We start from the raw sequence: 12,526 nt of genomic DNA on the forward strand, positions 1-12,526 counted from the left end.
CTACATTTTAAAGAAGGCCCGAGGGTGTGCTAGGGATTACAAACCAATAAGCTCTGCCTCAGGGCGAGGAAATGGTTGGGACAATTATGCAGAAACATAATTAGAAATCTCGTCGAGCAGGGGCTCCTGAGCTGCTCTATCCAGCCACTTCAAACAAGTGTGCATCACCCCAGCAGCTCCTCTTTTCTGGGCCAGGTTATTCCTAGGGCTGGTCCCACAAAGTGGTGCCCATGCAACAGGAGGGACAGATTGGGGCCAGAATGGAGAGGCTGGCAGTAAGCAGAGCTGCCACCCAGTCTGTGAGCAGAGCCCCAGGGCCTTGGGGCCAGCAGGACCCTTACCAGAGGGGTTTAAACTGCCAAGCATCAGCTCAGACCTGGCATGGCCCACAGCATGTGACTTTTCCTTCCATTTCCCTGCAAGGCTGCAGCCAGCATGGATGCTGTGCTCAAACAAGGGAGGAAGGAGCACAGTCAAGCACAGGGGGAACCCTCTGTTCATGCACAGGTGAGGAGGAGGCCATGGGAGCACCCAGCAGCTCCATCCCCAGTGCATGCGTCAGGATCTGGCCCCTGAGTGAGAACTGGCCCTTGTCACCATCACCACTGCTCAGGGCTACTGTGGTGCCAGGGAGCTGCTGGCAGCCACGCTGAGACGGTGCCATTCGCTCAGGTTGTGTCTTTTTCCTCCTTCAGGGTACCTTGTGCACCTGGCCAAATCCAGCCACCCATTCTGGGGGCACCTCAAGGAAGGTAAATCCTGCAGAGCTCACCCCTCCCCGTGCAATCAGCTAAAGCCACCTCATTTCCCTAGAAAACCTGGCTGTGACATAAACCAAACACCCAAACGACCAAACAGCCATGGGCTCCTGCAGCCAGCCAGGGCTTCTCCCACCGGGCTGGGGCTGGACCTGCTGCCTTCCCCTGATGCTGTTTTGGGTCGTGTTTTTTCAGTGCTGACAATAAGATTGCAAAACAAAGCTGTATTATGGGAGCTGCTGTATCACTTCCTCCCCTCCCACTTTCCTAAATGGGTGGAGGGGGCATGGAAAGGTCCGCAGGGTTTTATATACCTGGCTCAGACTGGAAGGGGAGGGGTGGGGGGGGGGGGGATGGGACCAAACCCACCCCAGAAAACAGCTGAGAAAGGCTTTTGTATAATAACTTCTGTGACAAAGTTCCCTGCAAGGAACCTCCCACCCTGGGGACCCATCCACAGAGGTCCTGATGCTTGCAGACTACCTGCTCCAGCCCTCTGGAGCTCACCATGCCCCCAAGCCAGCCCCTCCGAGACCCTCGCTGTTACAGGGTGGGGGTACAGGCAGGCAGCTGGCAGGGAGAAGTGTTTCTGCCCCGGGCTTTTCTCCACAGAAAGAAGAGCCAACACCTCCCTCAGGGGCCTCCTCTGCCGCCTCGTGCCCCGGGGCGTTCGTGCACCTTCCTCTGGAGCATTGGCACGGGCACCACAGAGACCACAGGCTGGTCTGGAGGGACACTGGTCTGGAAATCCCCACTGCAGCTTTCCTCAGCATATGCCAAGGGGCCTGAGGATAGGAAATCAGGAGGGACACCCCCCCCCCCCCCCCCCTTGCCTTGCCCCCCAGCTCTTAACTGTTGAAAAAGTAGGACAGGTCTCCCAGGCTCCCCTGTGCTCCTTCCATTGCTCCCAGCATCTCTCCAGTTCAGTCCTGCCTCTCCCTGCCCTCTCTTGCTCTGCCAGTGCAATCGATAGCATTCCCAGTTGGACTGCACCCCCTTTGAGCTGGGCCTGTCTGGTGTCTCATGGGACACTGGTGCTGAATGGAGTCCCGAAGAGCAGGAGGAGGGCAGGAAAGAGGGACACACTGCCCAGCCTGGGAACTGCCCCCAGCCTGGCTAGAACTGCCACTGCAGGCACCTCAGGAGCCTCTTGGTGCTCAGTGAGGCACCTCCACTCCCAGACATCCCCAGGATGGACTCTGCATCTCCTTTGCCTTCCCTAATGCAGCACCACAACCCTGTTGCTCACACTGGAGTCAAGGGGGCCAACGGCCAAGCTTTCACTTGGCACCAGCCCTGTGTCAGTGGGATGGGCTTTGAACCCACAGGGCACGGAGCAGGAGAGCAGAGACAGGGCACAGGGTGTCCCCCCACTTGCACTCATCAGCCTGTGCCTTGCATGCCTCCCTCCCAGCACAGAGTGCCCTGGTGATGCTGGCACACTGTCCCCTTCACCTTCCTCAGCACTCATGAGGGGCTCACCAGCTCCTTGCACCACTTCACAACATCCTCCACGGGCGGCTCTTCAGCCCTCTCCAGGTCCCAGTGCCACTGCTGTAATCAGGCCAGGGGACTTAATTGTGTGAGCACAGTGTGATGCAATCAGGTCCACTAAAAAAGTCTCACCACAAGCCAGGCAAACGCTCTCCAGTGCTTTTCCTTCCTCTGCTCACTACCCCTTTGCTTGCCAACAGGTGCCTGGTGTGCACAGCCCCCCCCTAACCCCAGTGGCACTTCCCACTCTTGGCCACACTCAAGTTGCTTTCACATCTCATGCTCAGCACCCTTGAATTTACTGGGTGGGGGAGACCATGGCTTCTTGCCATGCAGCATGCAGTTCCTTCCCTGTGACATCCCTCTGACACAGCCATGGCCACACTCAGGCCTGGGATGTCTTCATTTCCAAAAGGCTTTCCCTGATGCCTGATGGCCAGGTCATGGTAGCTTTGCCAAGGACCTCAGCTGGATGGGCAGGATCCTGTTACCCAAACCTCCCCTCTAACTCGTCTAAGGACATGAGCTTTACTTCCTGCTATGGGGAGACTCAGACACCACGACAGCTTTTGATCCTTGACCCCTAGATAGTGCAGCTCAAAACCTCTCGTGGTTAAAGCCTTGATTAGTCTGGGCCAGGATGAGAAGATGGAGGGCTGGGGCAAGTCTCTGGCCACAAGGAGGGTACCAGGTAGAACACCCTCCCCCATGGTTGTGACTGTCCCCACAGAGACAGACAGGCTGCTCCTGAGCCTGGTCTCTGTCCTCTCCAATCCCATGTGGCTCTTTCCACCCCTCTCTCAGCCCATCTGGTCTTTCTTGGGCACTTTTTCATTTCACAGCTTCCCAGCCAGACACACTCCTCCCTTTTCCCAAAACAAGGCCCTGGGCAGCAGATCCCAGAGCTGGACCACCACGCCGACCTGGTGAGAGGCCACGCTGGCGTGCTGCTCATCTCCCTCCCAGACCCTGGTGAGGGGACACTTCCCCATCACCCAACACAAGCCCTGTCCCAAGTGCCTGGACATCACCACCCCGTTTCCCAGGGGCTGAGACAGCCCCTTGCAGGGTCAGCCCCCAGCAGTGTCCAGTTCCAGCGGGCTCCTGTCCCGTGCCAGCCCACCAGTGACGCTCACTGCAGGTGGTGGCCATGGACTGGTTTTGCTGCCTCCCTCCCTCACCCCCTCGCTCGCCAGGCTGCCCTGCACGTGGGCTGCGGTGCCTCTCAGGGGCCCATGCACCGTGCCAAGAGAGCTTTTCTTATCTTCACAGGAATGAAAACCTTTCCCAAATCAAAGTGCTCGGGTGGCTTTGAAGAGTTTCCTCTGGAGATGAAATGAGGCTGTTTGCAAGCTGAGCAAACGCTGCCGGAGCCGGGGCTGCTGGTGGGACAGCGGTTGGGCTGCTGGCACTCGCTGGACTAGGTCAGTGGTCCTGTGGCTACCCCAAGCTGGGCACTTCAGTGATCTCAGCAGGCTTGAGGCCAAAGGAGCTCTCCTCCAGGCTGAACCTGCCCCCCTCAGACAAAGCCCACCACACCAGGGCTTTCCGAATTCGCTTCTAACCGGCTGCGTGCTGGCAGTGGTGTGGCATGAAAGACAACCCACCAAGAAGAGTTTGGGAGGATTATGAGGAGATGCTGTAGATGTTCAAAGGGCACCCTGAGCAGTAAGGTGCCCCACAAATCCCCAGGTCCCCAGGACACACGGTGCCCATCTGGAAGGGAAAAGTAAATGCAAGGGCCAGTGCAGCAAAGGAGCCCAAAGAAAACCTTCACTCCTGGAGGAAACTACCCAGACTGGGTTGTTCTGCCTCAAGATGAAGGATGGATTGTGGAGGGGCTAGAGACAATCCTTCTGGGGGGCATCAGGAGGAGTGTGGGCAGCAGGGCACAGGAGGGGATCCTCCCCCTCTGCTCTGCCCTGCTCAGGCCCCACCTGGAGCGTTGTGTCCAGTGCTGGGCTCCCTGGGATCAAACAGCCAGGGATCTCCTGGAGAGAGTCCAGAGGAGGGACAGAGATGCTGAAGGGCCTGGAGCATCTCCCCTGGGAGGAAAGGCTGAGGGAGCTGGGGCTGTTCAGCCTGGAGAAAAGAAGACTAAGGGGGGACCTTATTCATGTTTATAATACCTTAAGTATGGGACACAGGGGGAAATGGGCAGCCCCTTTTCAGTGTCTGTGGGGACAGGACAAGGGGCAATGGCTGCAAGTTGGAGCAGAGGGAGTTCCACACCAACATGGGGAAGAACTTTTCCCCAGTGAGGGTGAGGGAGCCCTGGGACAGGCTGCCCAGGGGGTGTGGAGTCTCCTTCTCTGGGGAGATTCCAGCCCCATCTGGACACTGACCTGTGCAATATGAGCTGGGGAGCTGCTCTGGCAGGGTGTTGAACACGATGGGCTCTTGAGGTCCCTTCCAAGCCCCGTGATCCTGTGATTCTGTGGGTTTGGGGCCAGGCAGACATGCAGATGCGATCTGGGACTCACCAGCACAAGCCGTACCTGCCGGCGTGCCCCGGGGAGCAGAGCATGCCTGGGAAGCCAATGTGCATGTAGATTATTTGTTGTTTGATATTTTCCCTTTAATGCTTCTGTCCTAAAATAAATACACAGAAGTTCAGGGCCCTGCAGGTTGTGTCTGTTAGCAAGAGAAACGGATGACTGAGTCAGTTATTGCTTTGGAGCAATCGATGCTATTTGTTTACCAGGATGGGCAAAGTCTGGTCTCCCTGGACACGTCTTGCTCACAGCTCCTGGTGAAACTGCCCCAAAGCTGTCCTGCCACTCTGCTCACATGGCCCTGCCACCTCTCCTTGGCCTTTCTGCTTGTGGGGAGAGCACAGCAAGCTGCGTGGCACCCAGCAAACAGGCTGACAGGCTGCTGCAGGGGCCAGGGGGTCTCGTGGGCTGTGGGGACAGGAGAACTTTGCCAAGGGGCAGGAGGAACACAGAGCCACGCGGATCCCTGCCTGGGGTGGTGATGCTCAGGGGAAGCAAGATGTGCTGTGCACCCTACATCAGCCATACCTCCATCATTCTGGTCCCTGGGCACGAGTGGGGAGTGTAAATGAAGGGCTGTGGTGCAGAACACAGTGATGCTCATCGTGTGCCTCCCATCCCCAGCATGCCACCCACTGCATCCCAGGTCCAGCCGATCCCCACGCCAGCACAGCACATCCCCATGTGTCCCAGCCCCAGGGGAAATCCCAGCACAAGGATGCCACACTCCAGACCTGCAGACCTCCTCAGTCAGGCACATTGTCTCCCTAGGGATTTGCCACTTCTGCATGGGGCTGGATCAGTCCCACTGTGGCCAGCTCTGCTGTGCAGGGCTCCCGCTGCTGGGAAATGCATCCCTTGTGATGGGGTCTCAGACAGACTTTTTCAGCAGAGCTCAGCTTGTTTATGACTTCTTCAGCTCTGCATTCCCCTCGGGGTCTCACTCAAGTGCCTCTGGATTTTGCCCTGGAAGAGTGTTGGCTCTGGGATATCGCAGAGCAAACACAGATAAAGGGACAGCATGGTCCTGTCAGAGCAAACTCAACTCTCCAGCCTCCGTCCCAGCAACTGCAAAGGCCACACAGGTCGAGCACAGCCACCTCCCCCCACCCCCACCCCTTGCTGGCCCATGCCCCTACCTGGATGTGGTAAGGAGGCCACATGCCAGCCCCAGCACACTGACCTCCTTTCCTGCATGGCCTCAGTGCTTCTCCACCCCAGCCTGTGCTGCCCTGGTCTTGCCCATCCATGTGGTCCCAGTGCCAGGGATGCTTTCTCCTGCCTCCACCCCCAGCCCGTGCCCACAGCGTTTCTACCCAGCTGATGCTGATGGAGTCCCTGTCCTCCACCTCCCTTCTCCTTCACTGCCTCCATCCACTAACCTTGCCTTGGGCACCCACCTCTCAGTCTGTCCCTGCCACCTCCTGCCATGTCCACATTGTCCCTGAGCTCTCAGTCTTCTTGTGCCCACGCTCGTGGTCTGTCTGTCCCCACCATGGTCCCTTGTGCCACAGTTGGTACCCAGCGCTGCATCCCCACCCTGATGCAACCCTCAGAAGCACACTTGGAGAGCACAGCTGGCTGGGGCTCCCTGAGACCTCTCTGCCCTGCCAGGAGCCGGGGTGCAGGGAGCCCAGCCTCTCCCTTGCTCTGTAGGCAGAGCAGCTCCTCTCCTGCCCAGCCCAGTCTCCGTGGACAAGTCCGAGCGTGAGCCGAGTTTCCTGCTGCTGTGTCTCCCGTCCCCTGGGTAAGTCATGCAGGGCAGGGCAGGTCTGGTCTGGTCTCCTCTCCTCAGGTTTCCTCCTGCCTCCCTTCCACTGCAGGGAAAAGGCAGGATCTTACAGGAAAGGTCACAGCTGCCCTGACAGGAGCCGCTCTGAGGATGCAAATGTCTCCTCTCACCAATGGCCACTTGCAGAGAGTGACTCTGGGGCTGGAGCATCTCCCACCAGCAGCTGGAGGCTGGCTGGAGGTGGGCTTGCAAGCAGGAGACCACTGGACCCTAACAAAAGCAGGAAAAGGGTGTAATTCTCCTCATGGAGGAGGTACAGATAGCACATCCCCCAGAGGTGAGGCCAGCTGGGAAAGCACTTGGGGCATGGCAGACTGAGCAGATTCCATGCAAAGCTGTGCTTCCAGAGAGCTTTCCTCTTCCTGCTCCTCTAAAGCCTCTCCCCACCCCTGGGCCCACTCTGCCAGGCCCTTGGCAGCCTCTGCACCGGCAGGACATGAACCCACCCATGTCCTGGTCAGGACATGGTTAAGGACCAATGTAGGCAGGAAAAGAAACCTCTGGTGTGCTTGTTCCCAGACCTGCACCCTGCCAGGCCTGGGGGGTGTAGGTGTGGGGACACCTCACACGTAGCTGCTTCCCAGCCCTACCCCTGTGCTAAACCCCAGGAGCCAAAATTTGAGTCTTCAGGGGAACAGACTGAGTGCCAGAGGCAGGGGACAGGTGGGAGGCCACAACAGCCCCAGTTCCTGGGACTGGGGACACTGTGCTGAGAACAGTGGGAGCTGCTTCTTGAGTGCAGCTCACAGCCCTGGGGAAGCTGAGCATCCCCACTGGCTCTTGATAGTCTGACAGTCTCTGGGAAGCTCCTCTCAAGGCTGAATCCCAAGATCATCTCAGGCTTTGAGCACCAAGCTAGGCTTGCCAGCAGGGATTCATTTGTTGCTGCTCTGCTGTTTCTACTGGAGGAAATCTCAGGTGCTGCAGAGGATGGGTAGAGATTGGAGAAACCTTCTTGCTCCCTGTGAAGTCCACCTGAACCCTGAAGCAAGAGATGGAATAATCATTGCTTGAATCATTGCAGGGCACTGCAGACAGTCTGTTCCCAATGGCCTGAGAAGGGAAGGGACCAAGGTGGAGGATTTGGATGCAGGGGAGGTCACTCAATCCCACCAAACTTGCACATGAGGCTCAGAGTTGCTCCCAGAAGCTGGAGAGATTTAATCCTGAGCAGAGCCCATCAGCTCTCTTAGAAAAGCTCTTCCAGTGTTCAAATGTTTTCACCACTGGGACACTGGCCTTCAATTCAAGGCTGAATCAGCCCCTCTCCAGCTCCAGCCCTGCTCTTGCTACAGCTTTCTGTGGGATTTAACAGCTCCCCACCACCTTTTCCATGTGGGATGACATAGGCCAGGTCCTCAGTTCACCTGTGAATGTACTTTATCTTTTTGATGAGCATCACATCGTTAGGCCTGGCTTTGCAGCCTGTGGTGTCAGGTCTGCAGTGGTCCTTCAAGCTCCCCTGGTACTTCCCTGTCTTCCTCCAAGCATGGGTGTCAGACACAGTGCTCCAGCCGTGAGCTATTTCCCCTCTCACACACCCACAGCAGGGCTCGAGGGGTTCCCTATCGCCAGTTCCTCTCCCATGCTCCAATCTGCACCACCAGATGAGGGAGATACTCCTGGGAGGGCTTCAGGTGAGCTCCCTGGGTCACTGGTTAAAGCCAGTGCCATACCTACACCCTGCCTAGAGCCACTGCTTTCCAAGGTCTAGCCTGAGGGCTTAACACACAACCTTCTCCTTGTGTTTATCTGTATTCAGATGCACCCTGGCCATTTAACCAGGTGATTCAGCACGAAGCCCTCCCCATTCCTTTCTATCTCCTCACCCCTGGTGTCATTTTTCAAGCTTTACCAGCACAGATTCCATATCTTCATCTCCATCATTGATAAAAAGTGTTTAGTAGCCATGGACGGAGAACAGGGTCCCCAGGGGGAGGGAGGGAGAAATAGTGCTACTTACTGCTATCTACCCATTAGCAACTACCTCTGAGATCTGCCAGGGAAGCAGTTTTAATCCATCTAATACGTGCCCTGTTAATTCCTTATAATGCAAGTTTTAATCAAAATGTCAGGTGGAAGTAAGTGAAGTGCCTCGGAGGGATGCGAGTGCACTGTATCACCACAGCTGCCTCGCCCAGCCAGGCTGGGAGTCCTGTCAGGAGCAGACAACAGGTCTGTGTGACAGACCCTGCCGCCTGTGCCACCGCGCTGGTGGCAGCTCCGGATCTTGGGGACAAGAAGTCATCATTTGTTGCTTCGCCTGAGGATCAGAGATCAGCAAACAGCCCCCCCACCCACCCAGCCTGCCCCAAGCAATACCTTCACCCCTTCCCTTAGCTCACACGTGGGCTTTCTCCTCCTTTGCAGTGATCACAGAATCCCAGACTGGGCTGGGTTGGGAGGGACCCCAAGGATCACAGAGCTCCAACCCCCTGCCACAGGCAGGGCCACCAACCTCCAGGCCTGGAGCTACACAAGGTTGCCCAGGGCCCCAGCCAACCTGGCCTTGAACACCCCCAGGGATGGGGCACCTACCCCCTCTCTGGGCAGCCTGCTCCAGCCCCTCACCACTCTCTCTGTAAAGAACTTCCCCCTAATATCTAATTTAACCCTCCCTTCCTTCAGCTTCACTCCATCCCCCATGTCCTGCCATCATCTACCCTTTAACAAGCTGATTCCCCTCCTGTTTCTGGGGTCCCTTCAGGGACTGGAAGGCTGCAATGAAGTCCCCCCACAGCCTTATTTTGGGGAAAGGGATGAGTTTTTGAGGCCGGATGAGGAGATCCATGGTCCTCAGCCCCAGGGATCGGTCCCAGGAGGAGCTTGCAGTGTGGTGCTGGTGGAGCCGGAGATGCGCGGTGGGCTGAGCGCTGTGGGAGGACGAGAGCGCAGGGGCTTCCCCGGCTTGCTGGGATCTTTCATCCTTCGTCACCACAAAGCCGGGCCAGATCTGCATTTGCAGCAGCCCACAGAAGCTGCCTCTGTTGTCTTATTTTTGTTATTTTTGAGAGGATATTTTAGCGCTGAGCACATTCCCTCCTGTTGCCATGGCAGCCGTGACAGGGGTTATATACCGTGAGAAAAATACCAAAATTAATGAGTGAGTGAAAGTGCAGCCGAGAGAAAAACAAGGTTAAAAAAAGAGTTAATACAGTAATAAAAACATCTCCCAGTAATTTGTCACCAAGGGTCCCACAGGCAAGTGTGGCACTGACCACCCAAGCCATTCCACCCCATCCACTGATCCCGGCTACATCCCATGGCCAGTGCATCCCCCAGCCGCGCTGGCCAGCACTGTGTGGTCCCAGGGATGTGCTTCTCCAGCAGCATCCTGCTTCTGCTCCAGATTGGGCTGAAAACCACCCCATCCTCTTCCTCCACCCCCCCACAAGCCCCCCCCTGCAAACCTGCAGCCCTTCCTTACGCCGTAGGCATGCGGAGGAGCAGCTCTTTAATGTGCTCATTTCCTTGCATTCGGGTTTTGAGGATCTTTTTGTTTTTAATTGTAGAAACAAGCGAATTGTCAGAACATCTGTGTTATTAGCATTTGCTGCCCAAATCCGCGCTGCTGCTTCTCCTGCGGAGCCCAGAGCTGATGAGAGAGAGAACAGAAGAGCCTTTGAACTCCTTGCAGCAGACGGCAGCCAGGTTGCTGCGTGTGTCTGTTGGGGAGGGGGTATTTATTCTCTTGTAAGGTTCATTTGCTCTCTGTGTTTCCCTTTCTTCTCGTTTTCCCAAAGATTTAGCTGGATGCTCTTCCCTTGCTGGCTTTGTTCTTCTGACAAGGCCCCACTGGCACCTTGAAGCACCTGTCCCTCTGTGATGCTGGAGCATCCCAGCACTGGGTACCCACCGCCCAGGGCAGGACAGTGCCACCGGCAGCATCTCCAGGGCAGCGGCACTGCCAGCACCGGGCACAGGCAGGTGGAGAGGATCTGGAGGGTCTCATGAAATAACTCCACGGCCAAAACTACAGCTGGATGTTTTCATGTGGCTCAGAGTGGTTCTGCTATCTGGGAAAGGGCGAAGACAAGGTAAGGACCGGTGGGTGGGTGACTCATAGGATCACGCCCAAGGGCAGGGACGAAAGGGATGGCAGTGCCAGCTTCAGGCTCTCCTTGCTGTCAGAGGGCAAGGAGTGCTCTGGGAGGAGCTGGGCTGCTTTCAGAGACAGCAGACAGAGGAGGAAGGTGGAGAGAAATGCTTCTGGGGTGCCAGGCTACTTACTGTGTTGTACCACCAGCTGCCCTGGCCGTGGGGGTGCTGCTGGTGCTGCGAAGGGCTGTGCTCCTGAGGATGGGACACATTTTCTCCCTACACTCTTAGAGCTCAGACCTGACTCTCAGAGCAACACCAGCACCAGCTGCCCCCAGACAGGTGGCATCTAGTAAAGCGCCTGTGTGCACAGTGTGCGCAGCAGCGCCGTGCGTGCCTGCTGACCTGGGCCTCTTGTGAAATGGAAACCTCTGGTCACCAGCGATCTCTCAGGTTCACCTTCGCTGCTCCACAGACAGCCTTGGACTCACAGGCTGGGCTCTTCTCTCATGGCTCTGCAGGTCTCTGAGGAGAGCTGCCAGCGATGGATCAATTAAGTCTCACGTTATGTCCAGGGAGTTCAGGACACGTGATGTCCTCTCGCTCTCTGGATCCCTCATTCACACTCCATCACCAGGGTAAACCCTGATAAACCCCACAGCTCCTTACCCTGCCTTTCCTCGGTGGGCTTGGACCTTCCCTGGGTTCTCACTTCACATCATCTGCTAAGCAGGCTTCATGAGAATTGACACCCAGGAAAAAAAGAAAAAGAAAAGGAAAAGGAACACAGACGTAGAGAAGGCGACATCTCTGCTGGAGCACAGATGGCCCTGCTACAGGAAAATCTCGGAGGAGAACAGGGTTTTCCACCCAGAGGGGATGACTCTCCAGCCCTTTTCTCCTTGCCCAGCAGGAAGAAGCCCTGGCGGAGCCTGAGCTCTCATCTTGGGGAGGGCGGGGGTGGGGGGTGGGGGGGAAGGGGGATGATTTGGGCTGAGCAGGAGCAGGAGCTCCTCGGAGCAGGGCAGCGCAGCCTCTAGATGGTGCAGTCATCGCAGCCGAGCTGAGCATGTGTGCAGCAAAGGGAGCTGCGCAACAGGTTGGCGTGGCTCAGCGGGAAGCGCTGCTCCCGTCCTCACGCTGCGGCGAAGCAGAAAGGGCTCTCCAGCATCCTGGAGAGGAACCCGCGCTGCCGCTGGCCGAGTGCTGCTTGGGGAGGGGTTCCGCGGTCCTCCTGGGGTGCTCGGTGCTCGCAGGGTGCCGACAGCTGCTCCAGCATTTCCATCTGGGAGCGCTGAGGCCTTTGGCAGGGCCAGGCTGCAGGTCCAGCCCGCTGGCTGGCAGCACCGGGTCTCCTCGCAGCATCGCGGGGCCCAGTGGGGACACGCTGTCCCCGGCCCCCCGGGACCTGCCCGTCTGAGGTCCCGTCAGGTGAGTGAGGCCCGAGCTGAGGTGGCCCAGCTCCCAGAGGAGGGCAGCTCGGGGGTGCTGTGCGCTCCCGCACCCCGCGATGAAACCGTGATTCACCGAGGTGTGACGGGAGGGGACAGTTGCTTTTCCAGGCCCAGGGCAGGGCTGCAGGAGCCATCACCTGCAGCCGGCCAGGAGCCCTCCTGGGCTGGGGGGATCCGAGGAGAGGTGGGCGCACCACCCCCCACCTCTCCCCCGCCCAGCACGGCGGAGGCACCGCCGGCCGAGCTCCCGTTCCCCGAGGTGTGAAAGTCAATGAATGAAGGAAGGAATTAATGAATGAGAGCCCTGGGAAGGGAAGCGAAAGGGGACATCCGTCCCGAAAGAGGAGTTCCGAAGGGGTCCCCGGGGTGAGAGGGTTCGGGGGGCTGCGGGGACCCCCGTTTCTCCACGGCGCCGAGGCTTAGCGCGGTTCCCGCAGCCCCGGAGCCGGGCGGTGCGAGGGGGCGGGCGGCTCTACCCGGCAGCCGATACCCGCT

The sequence above is a fragment of the Gallinula chloropus genome, assembly GCF_964237585.1.
Source record: "Gallinula chloropus genome assembly, chromosome: 10".
NCBI lineage: Eukaryota > Metazoa > Chordata > Aves > Gruiformes > Rallidae > Gallinula > Gallinula chloropus.